The 15,572-nt window shown below is 43.3% G+C and overlaps 2 protein-coding genes across 2 annotated transcripts in view; one reads left to right on the top strand and one right to left on the bottom strand.

Moving 5' to 3' along the window:
* ARHGEF9 (Cdc42 guanine nucleotide exchange factor 9) overlaps positions 1 to 11,782 on the bottom strand; it is a 282,117-nt gene extending 270,335 nt beyond the window's left edge. Inside the window, exon 1 of the mRNA XM_081846906.1 lies at positions 11,697 to 11,782. The gene's annotated coding sequence lies outside the window, so the exon portion shown is untranslated. The remainder of the gene's footprint in view (positions 1 to 11,696) is intronic.
* The window catches only part of LOC309333557 (uncharacterized protein C8orf48), a 417,965-nt gene continuing 409,992 nt past the window's right edge, over positions 7,600 to 15,572 (top strand). The window contains exon 1 of the mRNA XM_081847249.1: positions 7,600 to 7,610. The gene's annotated coding sequence lies outside the window, so the exon portion shown is untranslated. The remainder of the gene's footprint in view (positions 7,611 to 15,572) is intronic.

Here is a 15,572-nt window from a genome sequence, read left to right as displayed (position 1 = left end):
GTTGAAGGGAAACTCCCCAACAGAGTAGAAATCATATATCAAACAGATGGAAAGCTCTTTAATCTGAGCAGGCTGAAAGCAAAGAGTAAGGTAACAATAACTTCTGTCATAGAGCGTCAGTATGCTGATGACAAGGGACGCGGGTGGCGCTGTGGGTTAAACCACAGAGCCTAGGACTTGCCAATCAGAAGGTTGGCGGTTCGAATCCCCATGACGGGGTGAGCTCCTGTTGATCGGTCCCTGCTCCTGCCAACCTAGCAGTTCGAAAGCATGTCAAAGTGCAAGTAGATAAATAGGTACCGCTCTGGCGGGAAGGTAAACGGCGTTTCCGTGCGCTGCTCTGGTTCGCCAGAAGCGGCTTAGTCATGCTGGCCACATGACCCGGAAGCTGTACACCGGCTCCCTCAGCCAGTAAAGCGAGATGAGTGCCGCAACCCCAGAGTCGGTCACGATTGGACCTAATGGTCAGGGGTCCCCTTTACCTTTACCATGCTGATGACAACGTTGTGTGCGCACACTCAGAAGATGACCTCCAAACCATCCTAAATATCTTCGCAGAAGCTTACAAAAAACTTGGTCTATCATTCAACATCCAAAAAACCAAAGTGCTGCACCAACAAGCATAAAACAATTGCTCTGCAGTGCCACAACCCAACTAAATGGTGTAATGTTGGAAAGTGTTGATTACTTCTCCTATCTGGTAGTTATCTTTCAACAACGGCTGACATTGATGCCGAAATCCAGCATCGCCTGAGCTCTGCGCATGCAGCTTTCTCCCAAATGAAGTGCAGAGTGTCTGAGGACCGGGACATTTGCAAAATGCTTTTTTACAAAGCTACTGTACTACCACCTTACTGTATGCTTGTGAAACATGAACACTTATAAATGCCATCTCCAACTCCTTGTAAGATTCCATCAACAATGTCTCTGGAAAAAATTACACATCACTTAGGAAGATAGGCAAGCTAATGCCAGTGTACTGGAAGAAGCAAAGCAATGATTCTTCAACATCAACTTCATTGGACTGGTCATGTTGTTCCAATGCCTGATTATCATCTTCCAAAGCAACTACTCTATTCCAAACTTTAAAATGGCAAGTGTAATGCTGGTGGTCAACAAAAGAAGTTTAAAGACTCTCTCAAGGTAAATCTAAAAAAAATGTAGTATAAACACCATCTACTGGCCTGCGAGCACTCCAATTGGAGAACAGCCTTTACCAAAGGTGTCATCGAATCTGAAGACACTTGAACTCTGGACTCTGAAAGGGAGAAACGTGCTAAGAGGAAGGCACATTTGGCAAACCTTCACCATGATAAACTCCCACTCGGAAACCTATATCCCCACTGTGGAAGAACATGTAGATCCAGAATTGGTTTCCACAGTCACTTACGGACTCACTGTTAAAACTGTGTTCATGGAAGACAATCTTACTCAGCTATGACTGATCGCCAAAGACGAAGAAGTAGCTGGGTGTGCTTAGAGGTTTGTCAAGCAGGATAAACCTGTTTAATTGCCTACAGCCTTAGGATACGGAAAACGACATGGAAATGGGTTAGTGGTGTTTTACAGGCAGAGTTAAAATGGGCAGCCATAGAGAAGACATATTTTTAACAAAAAACAGTTCTGTTGTGGAGAATAACAAACAAAGTTCTTAGCGGTAAAATTATTGTTCAAACCTGAAACAGCATTTCTGATAGAAGGTAAGTTCTGTTACTTTAATAGTGAAATAGTCAAGATTTATCCCTCATGGACTGTTGGTTAATAAAAATGTGCTTCGTGTTTCCATCATGCCTCAGTTTTAATTTATACTTGGTTGAGGGAATAAGGTATCATGGGAACCCCAATATCAAGAATCCTTGCTGCAGTTTTACATTATGCGCAGCCACATATAGAGAATCCCTGAATTCTAAGTTGTTTCGACAGGTAATAAGGTTAAATCACTCCAGACTTAGTCACGTTTCCCTGCTCCCATCTTCAGCAAAATTGTTTGTCATATTATAGCCTAGTGGTACAGCATATCCCTTATACACAGAAGGTTCCAGGTTGAATGCCTGGCATTCCCAGGTTAGAAGACTCTCAGGGTGATGGGAAATCCTTTCACACAAGGCCAAGGTCAGATTCACTTTGAAACTAATTCCAAAGGTGTCCCAGAAGCTATTTTAGTTCACATTGCTTTAAAATTTTGGTCTAGTAGATCTAACTTAAGTGGCCTCCCAGCCAACCAGGGACTTAATGGGTCAAACGGCCAGGGGTGAAACACCCATGCCTGTCTGTATGCACTGCAAGGCTTCAATAGTAGAATCTGGAACTGCATTACTGCTTACTAGCATGTAGCATCAGATTAGATTAAACTGCAGCAGCGTGGCAGGCACGACTCATGGAAAAGACTCCCGCTATGGGAGTCAGATAAGCTCTACAGAGGCCTGTTGAATATACACCCCACCCCCCATCAGATCCTGCCATAGGATTGCCCCCATAATGTGTGATCTGTTGTAAGAAAGAAAGAAAAACCAGCAGCCAGGTTGAAGTAGAAACTGAAGTGCCACTCCATCAGGAGACAGCCCCTTCACCTCTCCCTCCTGTTCACACTTTTAACCTGCTGAAGAACTAATGGTGTATCACATGACCTATTGTCTCAAATTGGCTCAAGCCTGTGTGTTTTGGTAGCTATTTTATGGGCACCCAGCAATATGTTTGTGTCCTAGGAGGGCAGCTGGAATTGAAGCTCCTGTTAGTTTTAAAAGGCAAGATTCTGGTATTTATTTTCTTTCTTTTTAAAAACCAAGCAAATGGAATTAGTTGAGGGTGCAACCCAAGCCAGTGCCCTCCAGACAATTTAGGATACAACCCCCATCAGCCCCAGTCAACTCAACTGTAGTCTGCTCATGGCTAGGAAAGGCTGGCGTGACCTGTGGGCGAAATGAGTCAGGGCAGGAGTGGCTCTCTTTCTTATCAGAGGATTGAGTCACTATGATCTAGTTCTCACTGGGGTCCTCACTCTGTCCTGGGCTGCACCACTTGAGACTGCAGGGTGAGACTGCAGGGTTGGGGGCAGGACTCACATGACTGCATCCTTGTCTATTCCACCCCAAACACCTGTGCAAGTAGGGCAGAGAGAAGGCTGAATTAGAGCATTATGTGCAATGCAGGGAATATCTGTATTCTTCATGGGGCATCATTAAACTCCATGAGCCTTCACTCTAAGTCTGAAGTGGTCCAGCTTTCCACACAGGCTTTCCGCTACAGTGAGAGAACTGGGCTTTTGTCAGATTAGACGTCATCTGTTTATGAACCTTCAAGCAGGAAGCCACAGTAAGAGCTGTTCCTGGCAAGGAAAACATCGGCTCCTTCTTCCCTTAGGGAGTGTGAAGGAATTGTGAGTCAGAAGCAGTGTGTGTGTGTGCGCACACACACACATATTCCTGCAAAGTTCCTCTCTGGCACGCCCTCTGCTCTTTAAGTTCCTTTTCCTTCCGTGAAAAGTTATCATAAGGGAGCAGAATAAAAATAGTCATGACACAATGCACTCACAGAGACTGCTCTTCCAACCCTATTTCCCTCATTTTAATTTTTTTTAAAGCTTTGCTTCCTACTAATTCGAAGAGGAAATATTGTCTGGCTGCCAACTAACCAGTCGAGGGCAAGTGGAAGAGGAGGGGACAGTACTAGGCATTTTTTAAAACTAACTAAATTCAGAGAAAAAAGAAGCAACTTGATATGTTTGTTTTAGTAAAGTTGGAATTTTCTGACCACAGTTCTACAGTACATATCTTTTTTGTCAGGGACACGTGCTTGAACTCTGTAAAAAACAAACAAACAAACAACCACATGAACTAATGTTATAGAGTAAAGGCCTAGTGCACAATTTCATAGGCTGTTGTATGGGATGGTGCATTCTTCCTACTCAACTATGCAAACACACACACACACACACACACACACACACACACACACACCACAGGCTCTGTTGAGCCAGGGGAGGCAGAGTGGGTAGTACCAGAGAAATGTGGACATTTGGCAACAGCAATATGAGGCTGCTGTGTGCAGTTCCTTCATCCCACACTAGAAACCAAGAATATGCTCCATTTATCAGCCACAGAAGAAAAAAGAAAACTGAACTGTCCCTTCTGCCCAGGAGGTATGAAAAGGGAAAGGGCATATAAGTGAGTGGTAGAACATTTTCTTTGCATGCAGAAAGCACCAGGTTCAATCCCTGGTATTTCCAGGTACAGGTGGGAGAGATTCCCAGCTGTAACCCTGGAGAGTTGCTGCCAGTTAGTGTCAACAGTGCTGAGGCAGATGGACAATGATCTGACTCTGTATAAGGTAGCTTCCTATGAAAGTAAAACTGGGCAGTGCTACTGCAGGCTCATCGTTAATGTTTATGCAGATATGCATCAGATAGTTCAAGGGCTTATTTGAATGTGCAGAATCAATGCAAGACAATCATTTCTGAATTGCATCATCGCCCAAATAAGGGGAAACCCATCAATCTTCAGATTCCTATGTGTACAGCTGAAATGTTAGGATATTAAGTATTTTCTCCCCACACCTGCATGAAGACAGGAAGTATTATGTGGCATTAACTATAAACTTATTTATTACATTTATATCCAGTCCTTCCTCTAAAGAGACCAGGGTGGTGTACACAATAACCACTATAACCCAGCCTTCCAACCTTGGGTTTCTAGGTGTTGTTGGACTATACATACCAGCATTTCTCACCACGGGACCATGCTGGCTTGGAATTTTGAGAGTTGATGTTCAACATCTGGAAACCTTTGTTTGGCTCTCCATGCTGGCTTTCTTTATTAACATGGTCTTGCTCAACCTGGTGCCCTCAATAAGTTTTGGATACTAACTTCCATCATTCCTGACTATTGGCCAGATGGGAACTGGAGACTGAAACATCTGGAGGACACCAGGTTGGGGAAAGCTGCAATAACACAAGACGAATTAACTTCTTTTGTACTAAACAACTCTTCACAGTGCTGATGCTTCCCTCTAAGAGGTAGGCAATATGTTGCAGACTCCAACTTCCACTAGTCACAGTCAGCATGGCCAGTGACAGGGGATGATAGGAACTGTAGTCCACAGCATCTGGAGGGAAATACACAGACTACCCCAAAAGAAGACAGCCAGTCAGTGTGAAAGGGATGCTAGGAAATGGAAAAGAAGCACTAGCACCTCTTAGACTATGGCATATTCCCCATGTCTGAATGCCCCCCCCCCCACTCCAGAGACTCATTTGGGCATTAATTATATTTAACAATTAAAAAGCTATTTGAAACAAAACTAAATCCCCTCCCCCAACAGACTCTTTGGTTCCTATTGTAATAAGAATGTATTATTACTCCTCAGGAGGTAAGTTTAGTAAAGAAGTAACAGTTTACATGCAAATCTACTCTCTCTCTCATCTATTTATTTATTTTTAATCTTTAATGTGGATCTGGACAAAACAGCCTTCAAATGAAGGAGTCTCTTTCCTGTGCAAAGCAGGGCACATGTTCTATCACTATATACAGTGGTACCTTGGGTTAGGAACTTAATTCGTTCTGGAGGTCCGTTCTTAACCTGAAACTGTTCTTAACCTGAGGTACCACTTTAGCTAATGGGGCCTCCTGCTGCTGCCGCGCTGCCAGAGCACGATTTCTGTTCTTATCCTGAAGCAAAGTTCTTAACCTGAGGTACTATTTCTGGGTTAGCGGAGTCTGTAACCTGAAGCGTCTGTAACCCGAGGTACCACTGTATACAGCTATCATTTGGTAGCATATGGGTCTCTTTCATCCCCTCCTGCAACTTTTCATTACTGGGAAACTCTTGGCATTGTGAAACAATTTCATGTTCTAGAGAGCCACTTCTCCAGCATTGGGATTGTTCCAGCTTTCCGGAATCTGCTTGGATGTTGCAAAGGCAGCTGAAGACAAGTAGCATGTCTGTACTAGCACAAGCTGTTGCTTTAAATTAGGTTAATGGCTTCTGGGCAGGAGCTATTGAGGGTGTGACAACATCAAGGGAGGGGACCTCAATCTGGCAATGCAACAGAAATAAAACCATTCAACAGATTCCTGCATTACAAGGGATTGGACTAGATGACCCTCAGGGTCCCTTCCGACTCTACATTTCTACAAATCTTTTCTCTGTAGCTTCTGACAACATAACTGGACCATTTCTATGGCAATTTTGCATGGCTCTGTTCAAATTAGAGCTTTAATTGCTTTGATTGGTAGATGAATGGATGACAATCTAGTAATTAGTGTGTGGTGGTAGTTTTAATTGACAGGACCACATTTTAATTGGTTGGACTGCAAGTAAAGAATAATTCCTAATTATTATTATCTAAAGTTATTTAACTATTAACTAAAGTTACTTGATTCTGGTGTACAAATGTAAAATAGGGTTGGGAAACCTGTGACCCTCCACTTGATGCTGGACCACTGACCATGTTGACTGGGAATTATGGGAGTTTGTTGTCCAATAAAATCTGGAGGGCCACAAGTTCCCCATCTGTTCTTTAAAAGAAAACTAGGAAGAGCTTTAACAAGGACCTTGCCTTGTAACAACAACAACGGTAAGTTTTGTTCATTAAATTATTCATTATCTTATTCTTCCTCCAATAATGCACCTCTTGTGAGGCAACATACATACATGTTTATTTAAATTATATTACTGAGTTGAGTAGCTGCTTAAAAGGCAGATGATTCATTAGCAAAGAGTTATGTAACTGATTCCTTTCCAAGGTTTTCCTGCCCCGCACCTCTGGATTAAGGGGGAAATGTAGCTTCTGGGGCACAATATTGTTTCTGGGCACGACTGTCCCACTTTTCATTAAAGAGGTCTCCTCTAAGAAATCAAAAGGTTCATGGAAGATGTTCAGAAGTAATGCTCATAATTGCTTGCAGTATATCACAGAAGCACCCAGTCTCTGTTCCTCTAGGCATATGGATCCTGGCTAATACTGGCACCTGTGATCAACCTGAACAACAAATAAAAGCACCCATAGCTTTTAGGGATGATGCTAGGATGAACCCCAGTTGTAAATCTTCCTGAGAAGCATGCGACAAGATCTGGAAGGCTGCACCTGCTCCTATAAGTGAGTAGCCTAATTGCATGCAATGTGCAAGTGCATTTCAGAGCACCTCAATGTTGTGACTTGATTAAAAAATAATATTTTGAATGTAGGATGCTGTCCTATGTTACAGTGACTCTACAGGGTCTTTAAGGTCTTTTTTGTCATGAGTGTCTGTGGGGCAGGGGGGCACCCCCAAATCCTAAATATATTTATTTCAGTGTACAAAACACATGCACATCCAGCTAGTCATGAGTTACTGATTTGTCCATGCCTCCTTTCAATTAGTAAGGTAAAGGGACCCCTGACCATTAGGTCCAGTTGTGTCCGACACTGGGGTTGCGGTGCTCATCTCGCTTTATTGGCCGAGGGAGCCAGCGTACAGCTTCCGGGTCATGTGGCCAGCATGACTAAGCCACTTCTGGCGAACCAGAGCAGCGCACGGAAACGCTGTTTACATTCCCGCCGAAGTGGTACCTATTTATCTACTTGCACTTTGGCGTGCTTTCGAACTGCTAGGTTGGCAGGAGCAGGGAGCGAGCAACGGGAGCTCACCCCGTCACAGGGATTCGAACCGCCGACCTTCTGATCGGCAAGTCCTAGGCTCTGTGGTTTAACCCACAGTGCCACCCAAGTCCCCTCCTTCCAGTTAGCTTCGGTCAATTGTGTCAAGGGTGCTCCCTAGCCAAAGGAATGCACACAGCAAATAGTTAACTCTTTATTGTCAAAGCTAACACTTAAGAGTTGTTCCTATAGCTCTGAATACCCCCACGCAGCAGTCTAGCGTCTAGACAGCTATTCCCAGGTCTGCGCTGTATGGAGCAGTTGCTGCAACAGGGGACTGTGCCTCCTCCACCAGCTTATGTACCTCCCCCTGGCCTGACAGGCCATTTACCTGGGAATAAACCTGAATAAACTCAGCGAGTCTAACTTTTGAGTAGGCATGTATAGAACTGCACAATGAATCTAATACGATTTATCATTTTGTTTTTTTAAAACAACAACAACAACAACAAACAACACTGGGTTATAGGCCTACTTTTCAGATCCAGGCATGAATAGCCCCAAGCAATGCACCTGGTTTTAGTTCAGAGTGGGGAAAGTGAGCCTCCATTATCATAAGTTTAAGAAATGCAGATTTTTGGCCAAACAACAGTTTGTGTTAAGCCAGTAATTAGCATTTCTGCACTTGATTTTTCTTGCCTAACAGCAAGAGTGAGGGAGCCTGACTAGGGCCTGACTAGATTTCACTATTTGCCCCCAACATGGTCCTAATTCAGATCAGCTTCACATCCATACCTCACCTCTCATCTGCCCCAGGAGAAAAGGTGCCATGCTGGAGTTAGATCTGGAGATGTGGAGGCTCTATGCACACTCTTAAAGGCTTGTGAGAGACTGCTAGAGACATGCACTAGTCTTGCCACACTTCAGAGGGTGGTGTAGTCAGGCATTTGCCCCTAAGTAGTGCTTCCTTTTTCTTTCTGTATAGAGCATCCAAGACAGAAGTGGGGAACCTTTGCTTCCAACCAAAGGTTGCATTCCCTTTCTGGACAGCCTTCTAAAAGCCGCATGCCAGTGGTAGGTGGCCTTTGGAGTGAAAGTGGTCAGAGCAATGAATGTAAATTTTACTTCCGCACAGTATGCTAGTGTCTTCACACACCATTCTCTATTTTCCAACTGCACAAGCAAAAGGCATTGCCAGCATTCAAAGACACTTCTGAGCAAGGAGAATGTGAAGTAAGGCTGGTATGGGGCATAACCTGTGGAAAGCGGGTATGGCTGAGAAGGGGGTGTGGTCTGGGGGGAGTCCCAAGGGCTGGACAGAAAGGTCTGGTGGGCCACATTTGGTCTCTTGGTCTGAGGTCTCCCATCCCCATCTAAGAGCATGGACATCATTAGGGGGTGGCTCAGAGTTCTGTGACCTTAGTCTTTTGCACTGAGCCTCCCTCCCTTTAATTTTTTTATTAGACTTATTATTATATTGTTATGAGTTTGGAGTTTTCCATTGATGTGACCTAGAAATAAAGCAGCAAACTGGAGAGAGGATATGAGCAATGTTTGAGAGCAATGTCTGATCTCTGTTTGAATCCAAAGCTGCAGTTATGCAGAAAATTGACTCTTTAGGGGTGTTAATGCTGTGTACCCCTCTATCATTGACTCAGGTTGTATATATGTGTAAATATATACCATATATAATAAAGGCACCACAGTCTCTGCTGTGCCTCTTTCCAAAAGGAAACATGAACCCTGGGGAAGTGCCTGAAACCCCTGGAATCTCACATCACTCTGAGATTGGGGTGGCATGCAAGAATATCATTATTACTTACTATTACTTATGATAATGGCGAGGGGAGCTGGGTACACTGCAAAGGCCCCATCCACCTGCCATCTTAATTTGCTAAAGACGTCTAATACATATAAATTAGCATATGCAAGTTTGAGCCATGGGTCTATGCCCCAGTCCCAGGAACATCCCATCTAAGAGAAAGCATGAGACTATTCTTTGCTTCTTTGGAAAGCAAACAGCAACCCCAAATCCTGGGTGTTGATTTTCTTCAGACACCACCCAAGCTTCTAGGTCTTGAACAACACAGAGAACATAACATAACATAACATAACATAACATAACATAACATAACATAACATAACATAACATAACATAACATAACATAACATAACATAACATAACATAACATATAGAGCATCAGAGGACAGCTTCCTAGAGCAGATCCCAACACCAGGCTGGCAAATATATGCAGTGGTTTCCCAGCTGTGGTGGATAACACCATTGTATTGCCAAATCCTCAGGGGCATTCCAAAGCTTCTTTCACACTAGCTCACTTTGGCAGGCATCATCAACAATTTGGCCAAATCACTCATAAAAAGAACACAAGAGTAGAAGACCGAGGAAATGGCTTCTCATCACTCTCAAACCGTAAGAAATCAGGTACAGCATAATTCACGGAGAGAACAATGTAAGTAAAATATACATTCAAGGGCAGGGAACAAGGACTATCTATAGGCTTAGCATATTGACAAGTCCTCTAGAAACCGGAACATCTGTCAAAGACATTAACAAAAGACAGACATTCCTAAAGTCCAGAAGGATAACAGTCTTGCATTATTTATTTGAAACATTTTTTATACTGCCAGTCATGAAAGGATTTCAGGATGGTGTACACTGTACAGACAACATCTGCCCATCATAATGCAACAAAACTATCACTATAACTGCCAATTACATGGAACACATATAACAACAAATTACGAAACTCATACTGATCAGTGTGTACAATATCTTATAATAAACATTTCAAAAATTATTTCAAAAGGTCTGGCCATATTCTTGTGTGCACTGAAGGAGGATTTATTTCTGTCATGTTCTGGTTTCTTTACAAAAACCATTGATGATTGCCAAGTATTATAAAATGAAAAGGGACTAGAATTTCCTCTGGCAGCTTTGAATCTGCTTATCAGTTTCTCAGCCAATGCTACTCACCATATTATTTGGATACAATATTTAAACCTTCCTCATGTTTCCGACACTTGGCAACTTCCATGCTCGCTACCATTAACACAAAGGAGAGCAAATCATTGTTCAGTGGTGGATAGCTCTTATGCCCAACAATGCTAGTTCAGGTGTCATATCTATTATCATTCCACACATTATTTACATTAACCACCCCCCACAACCAAAAATATTTTTACAACCTCCCCAATGCCACCACATGTGGACATAGGTAACTAGAGTGTTACATCCCCTCCAGCAGGCTTGATTAACTTGAAAATTCTAGAGAGCTGTGCTGGTGTGTTGGACTACCTATGTAGTAGCTTCAGGGTGGAATTCCAAATCTTGGACGAGAATGATTTCAATGGTTTCTTGGTCCATAGCGCTTTCCAATTTTTGTTTGAGATTTGTATACCTAGGTTGGTTTCCCAGAGTACTCTGCCCCACCCCTAAAAATCTAAGTAACTAAAACAAATAACACTTCTCTTCTAATTCTCCTAGCCTCACTCTTTAGTTCCTCCCCTTTCTCTAACATGTCTCATGCCCACATTGCTTGATGATTTTTAAGCCAGCAGCAAGAGATGTCACAAGGATGGCACTGTTACCTTGGCAACTGGAGCTGGGTGGGGGTGATTAGCAAAATCAGTCCTCCTGGCAAACTGGGAATATCCCCTCACCCACCCAAGTTTAGGATATTCCACCATTCTTCAGCAGAGTTTCTCTTCCTTTGAGAAAAATAAGTGGCTCACATATATCTAAACTAAGCTTTAATAATAAAGAAAACTGTAACAAAATAACATAATGAGACTCTCAGTGCTGGATTTACGTATAAGCTAAACAAGCTATAGCTTAGGGCTCCACTCTCTTGGGGTCCCCCCCAAAAATTAAAGGGGAAAAAACCTGGATGTACATTTCCAAAATACAAGATAAAAAACAAATAAAATAAAACTTACATACAGCAACAGTGTTTTGTGTTTTGTAGGTTCCTGTTTATTATCTGCAAATGGCTTTAGATACCTATTAGGTCCATAAATTACCATATAGCATATATTCAACACAAAAAACATCGACAATTTGTTGTTGACAAAGGACAGCTGGACATATAAAGGGCCCCATTACCTTCAGTAGCTTAGGGCCTCATCAAACCTAAATCTAGCCCTGAATGAGAGAAACTAAATACAACAACATGAGGTAAGTCTGAGGCAAAAAGCAAGAAGAGGCAGTTGGTCCCTCTTAACTGACATTCTTAACGGAACACAGACTGAAGGGAGGGGCTGATTCCGGAGAAAAACACACAAGCCCCGCCCACCACATATCCAACATTCTACTGATCAAATTAGACCCCAGTGTTTTCCTTACGGCAACTCACCTACCTGGACCATTATCACTGATCCTCCAGAGTCTTGGGGTTTCTTCAAAACGTTGAGGCACCTGCTGTTCTTACTTCATTAAACAACATTTCTAAAGGGAAACCATCCCAGCCTCCTTCTATGTACAGCAGAAAACTCATGCCTCCAATGTCTATGGGAAAGGTTGTAGCTCATTGGAAGAGCATCTGCTCTGCATGCAACAGGTACAACAGACCTGTGGGACAAATCAGCCACATACCGGTATACTGTAACCAGCATGCTTAGCTCTAGTAAGTGCATGAAGGGGTTAAGGCCATAGAGTAAGCTGTTTTCCCAGACTTAACTAGGTCATGCCCCCTCACCTTGGAAGGAAGGAAGGGAGGAAATCAAGTCCGTTTGTTTTTTGTCTCCCTTTTTTGCACTATGTAACTGACCAGGAAGGACATCTTTGCTGATCACTCCAAGTCCAGATGGTTGTGTGGCTGCCTTAAACAAGCCATCTTTGTGTTTCTATACAAATAAACTGGAAACACTTAGTCTACCATGTGAACTCCATGTGTAATAGAGGTCTGGATTTCAGTAGTCTGCACATGAGGCCTGCAAGACTTCAGGAAATGACCAGGCCATCTCGCTGCTGAAGATTCCTTTGTCCCTTCCAGCTCTACAATTTATAATTCTATTATCTTCACACACACACACACACACACACACACACACACTTCCTTCACCAGTTGACCTCAGCAGATGCTGCTGACTGATAACCCTCCCCCATTTTTTGCTCACAACAATCCTGTAAGGTAGGTTAGGCTGTGAGTCTGTAATTGACTCAAGGTGACCATGTGAACTTTATGGGGAAGCTGGGATTTGAACCTGATACCTGAGTGTGTTACCATGTGCATTGGGCAGACAAGGTGGGAGCAACCCAGAGCTCACACAATTATCCTTGGTATCAAAATTGGAATGCTAAAAGTATGTAACCTTGAAAACTACAAAGGCCCAAAACACTGCAACTTGATGCTTGTGCGCTTCAGTGTGTGAGGACTACAGAGTGGTATGTATTGGAGTTGTGCTTAGAAGTCTCATTTTGTACTTTATCCAGATAAAGCAAAATTTATTCCACACCATCACCTCCATGTCATTTTGCTGGTGGTGGCAGTGCCATTGTGTGGTTCGCCTCAGGTGCCAAAATGTCTTGAGCCAGCCCTGGAAGAAGGTTAGGGTAAGAACAAGGAGTTTAGGATGATGGCAGCTGGTGCTCAGGCTTCCTCCATAAGAAAATTCTTACTAGATCAGGCTAAAGGCACATGTAGTTCAGCAGTCTGTTCCCATAGTGGGCAACCCAATGCATTGGGGGTAAGGCCACAGCAGGAAGCATTCTGCTATATTCCATAGATTTTTATTGATCCTGAGTTGTCTGAAAACTTTGTGACCACTTTGGGAGATGGTACACTTGCAAAGCATTAAGTCAGTGATTTCAGTAAGTATATACCCAAAATAATGGTCATGAAGGCCAGAGAGAGAGTGTGTGTCCTGGGCAAGGTTTTCTCCAGCAGGAACTTCCAGGGAAAGCCTTGCATCCCCTTCCTGTCAAACGAGGCAATGGGGTTGCCAGGCATTTCAGCGGTCAGATCAGCCACAGTGGGGACTGGTGGTGAGACTGGCAACCGTATCTCTCAGGAATGCCTGGCTTTGAGAGGAAAAGTGCAAGGCAATGCATCTGCCATCTTACATTACCCACAGAATACCTCTGGGCCCAACGCTTGGCACTGCATGCCTCAGTAATGCTATGCTGGGGTCCAATAGTTGAAGAAGTTCAATTATTGTAGGTTTGCTGTGTTTCAGAAAATGTGAATAAGGTGGGTTCACCTTTAAATGCAAACAACTGGGTTTCTCCTCCATCCCTAATCTTTGACTGGGTATGTTATTTCAATAGCAACCCTGCTCCTCCAGGGAGCATTTTGACACCACACACAGAAACAAATGCCCCCAGTACTCGGTCAAGGTCCATCCAGTTCACCTTAGCAGTTTAATATCAGGATTTGATTTACATGACAGGCTTTGAAATCACGGCCTGGAGGGGAAAGGGTCCATCTCCTGTTTCTAATTTATTTTATATGGGGTGGGAGGAGTAGAAGAGCAAGGGGAAGTCCAAGCAGGAGGAAATATATAAAAAGCTGGTGCCCAGGAGACAACAACCTCTGTTCCCTTTCCGTTCTGTGTGGACTCGGCGTCTCCCATTCCCTAAGGTATTATCAAAGGAAGCACTTCAGTCAAGAGAAATAGACAGTACTGCCTCCTTCAACAGCCACTTTCTCTGGTATTTGATGTGAGATTTCTCTCAGAAATAAATAGAACCCAGCTCCCCTTTGCTCCATTCTCTTCCAGTGAGCTGGCCTGTCACCTTTGATGTCACTAGGCAAAGACAAGCCTCAGACTAAATGGCGCCCCAGACAAGAAGCATATTCAGGCTCCCCTGCCTGTTTTTTCAATATTTGAATGCTTCCTAGCCCCTTGCATTTATAGCCCGATTCAAAATGCAGCTTTTACATACATTAATCACCCCACTGTATGATACATTTTGATGCATGGATCTGATCACTATTGCTTGAATCCAAAGGACAGCTCAGGAGGCCTTTATTTATTTCATAAAATTTATATACTGCTTGATTGTAAAGCACAACAACAACAACAAAAAACCCCACAAAAAACCACACACTCTCAAAGTGGTTTACAAAGTGGCATGTCATGGAACAAGTCAGAAGTAAGAACCAAAGGATGAAGAACAAAGGGCTGCATCAGAGCTCATAAAAAACTTGTTCCTCAAGCAAATCCTAATCAGAACAGCTGGCCCTTTTAACTCCTTCCTGCCAAGGATTCAGTAGTCAGCATGGATGGGCAAAATCAGTCTAGGGCAGAAGAAGGGAACCCTTTTCAATCCAAGGACTACATTCCTTCTGGGGCAACCTTCCATGCCCACCATGGCATGCCAGTGGTGGGTGGGTGGACCCACATATAAAAGTGGGCAGTGCAACAAATGCAATTTTTACCTTTTTTACAGTAGGCTAAGTTCTACACACATTTACAGATCCCTCTTGTTTTCCATGCACACAACTAAGAGGCATTATTGGAGGTCAGGGACACATTCAAGGCACTTGGAATGTGCAGCAGGGCTAGTGAGCAGCGTAGGCTGGGAACAGGGGTGTGTGTGAGGACTAGGGAAAGTTCCAAGGGCCAGACAGAAAGGCATTGTGGGCCACATTTGGGCCCCAGCTTTGAGGCTCCTCCCACCTCTTGTCTAGGGCCTGAAGGACCTTCACTGAGAAGGCACCTTTTGAAGTTCATTGTTTCATCCCATGGGGCCACTCCAGAAGGATGCAGCAATTCTCGATTGCCTGTGAAAGATAGAGATGGGGGAGAATTTCAGTTCAGTTCACATTATAATACAAACATGCCCTCAAATGATATACTAATGGAATATAGCTGCCTTTCAAACTTCTCATGACTTACTTTTGCAGTGCAATTCTCATAGCAAAAAAGTATAAATGTGTATATCAGAGGACAGTGTTGCAAAACATTAGTGAAGAAAACATGCATTATATATGGAGAAATTTCTTGCAAAAGCATGAATATCAGAACAGAAGAAATG

Source organism: Podarcis erhardii (genome assembly GCF_964252035.2).
Source record: "Podarcis erhardii genome assembly, chromosome: Z".
NCBI classification, from domain to species: domain Eukaryota; kingdom Metazoa; phylum Chordata; class Lepidosauria; order Squamata; family Lacertidae; genus Podarcis; species Podarcis erhardii.
Note: the sequence above shows the minus strand (reverse complement) of the source record. Positions and strands in the feature narration are given on the sequence as shown.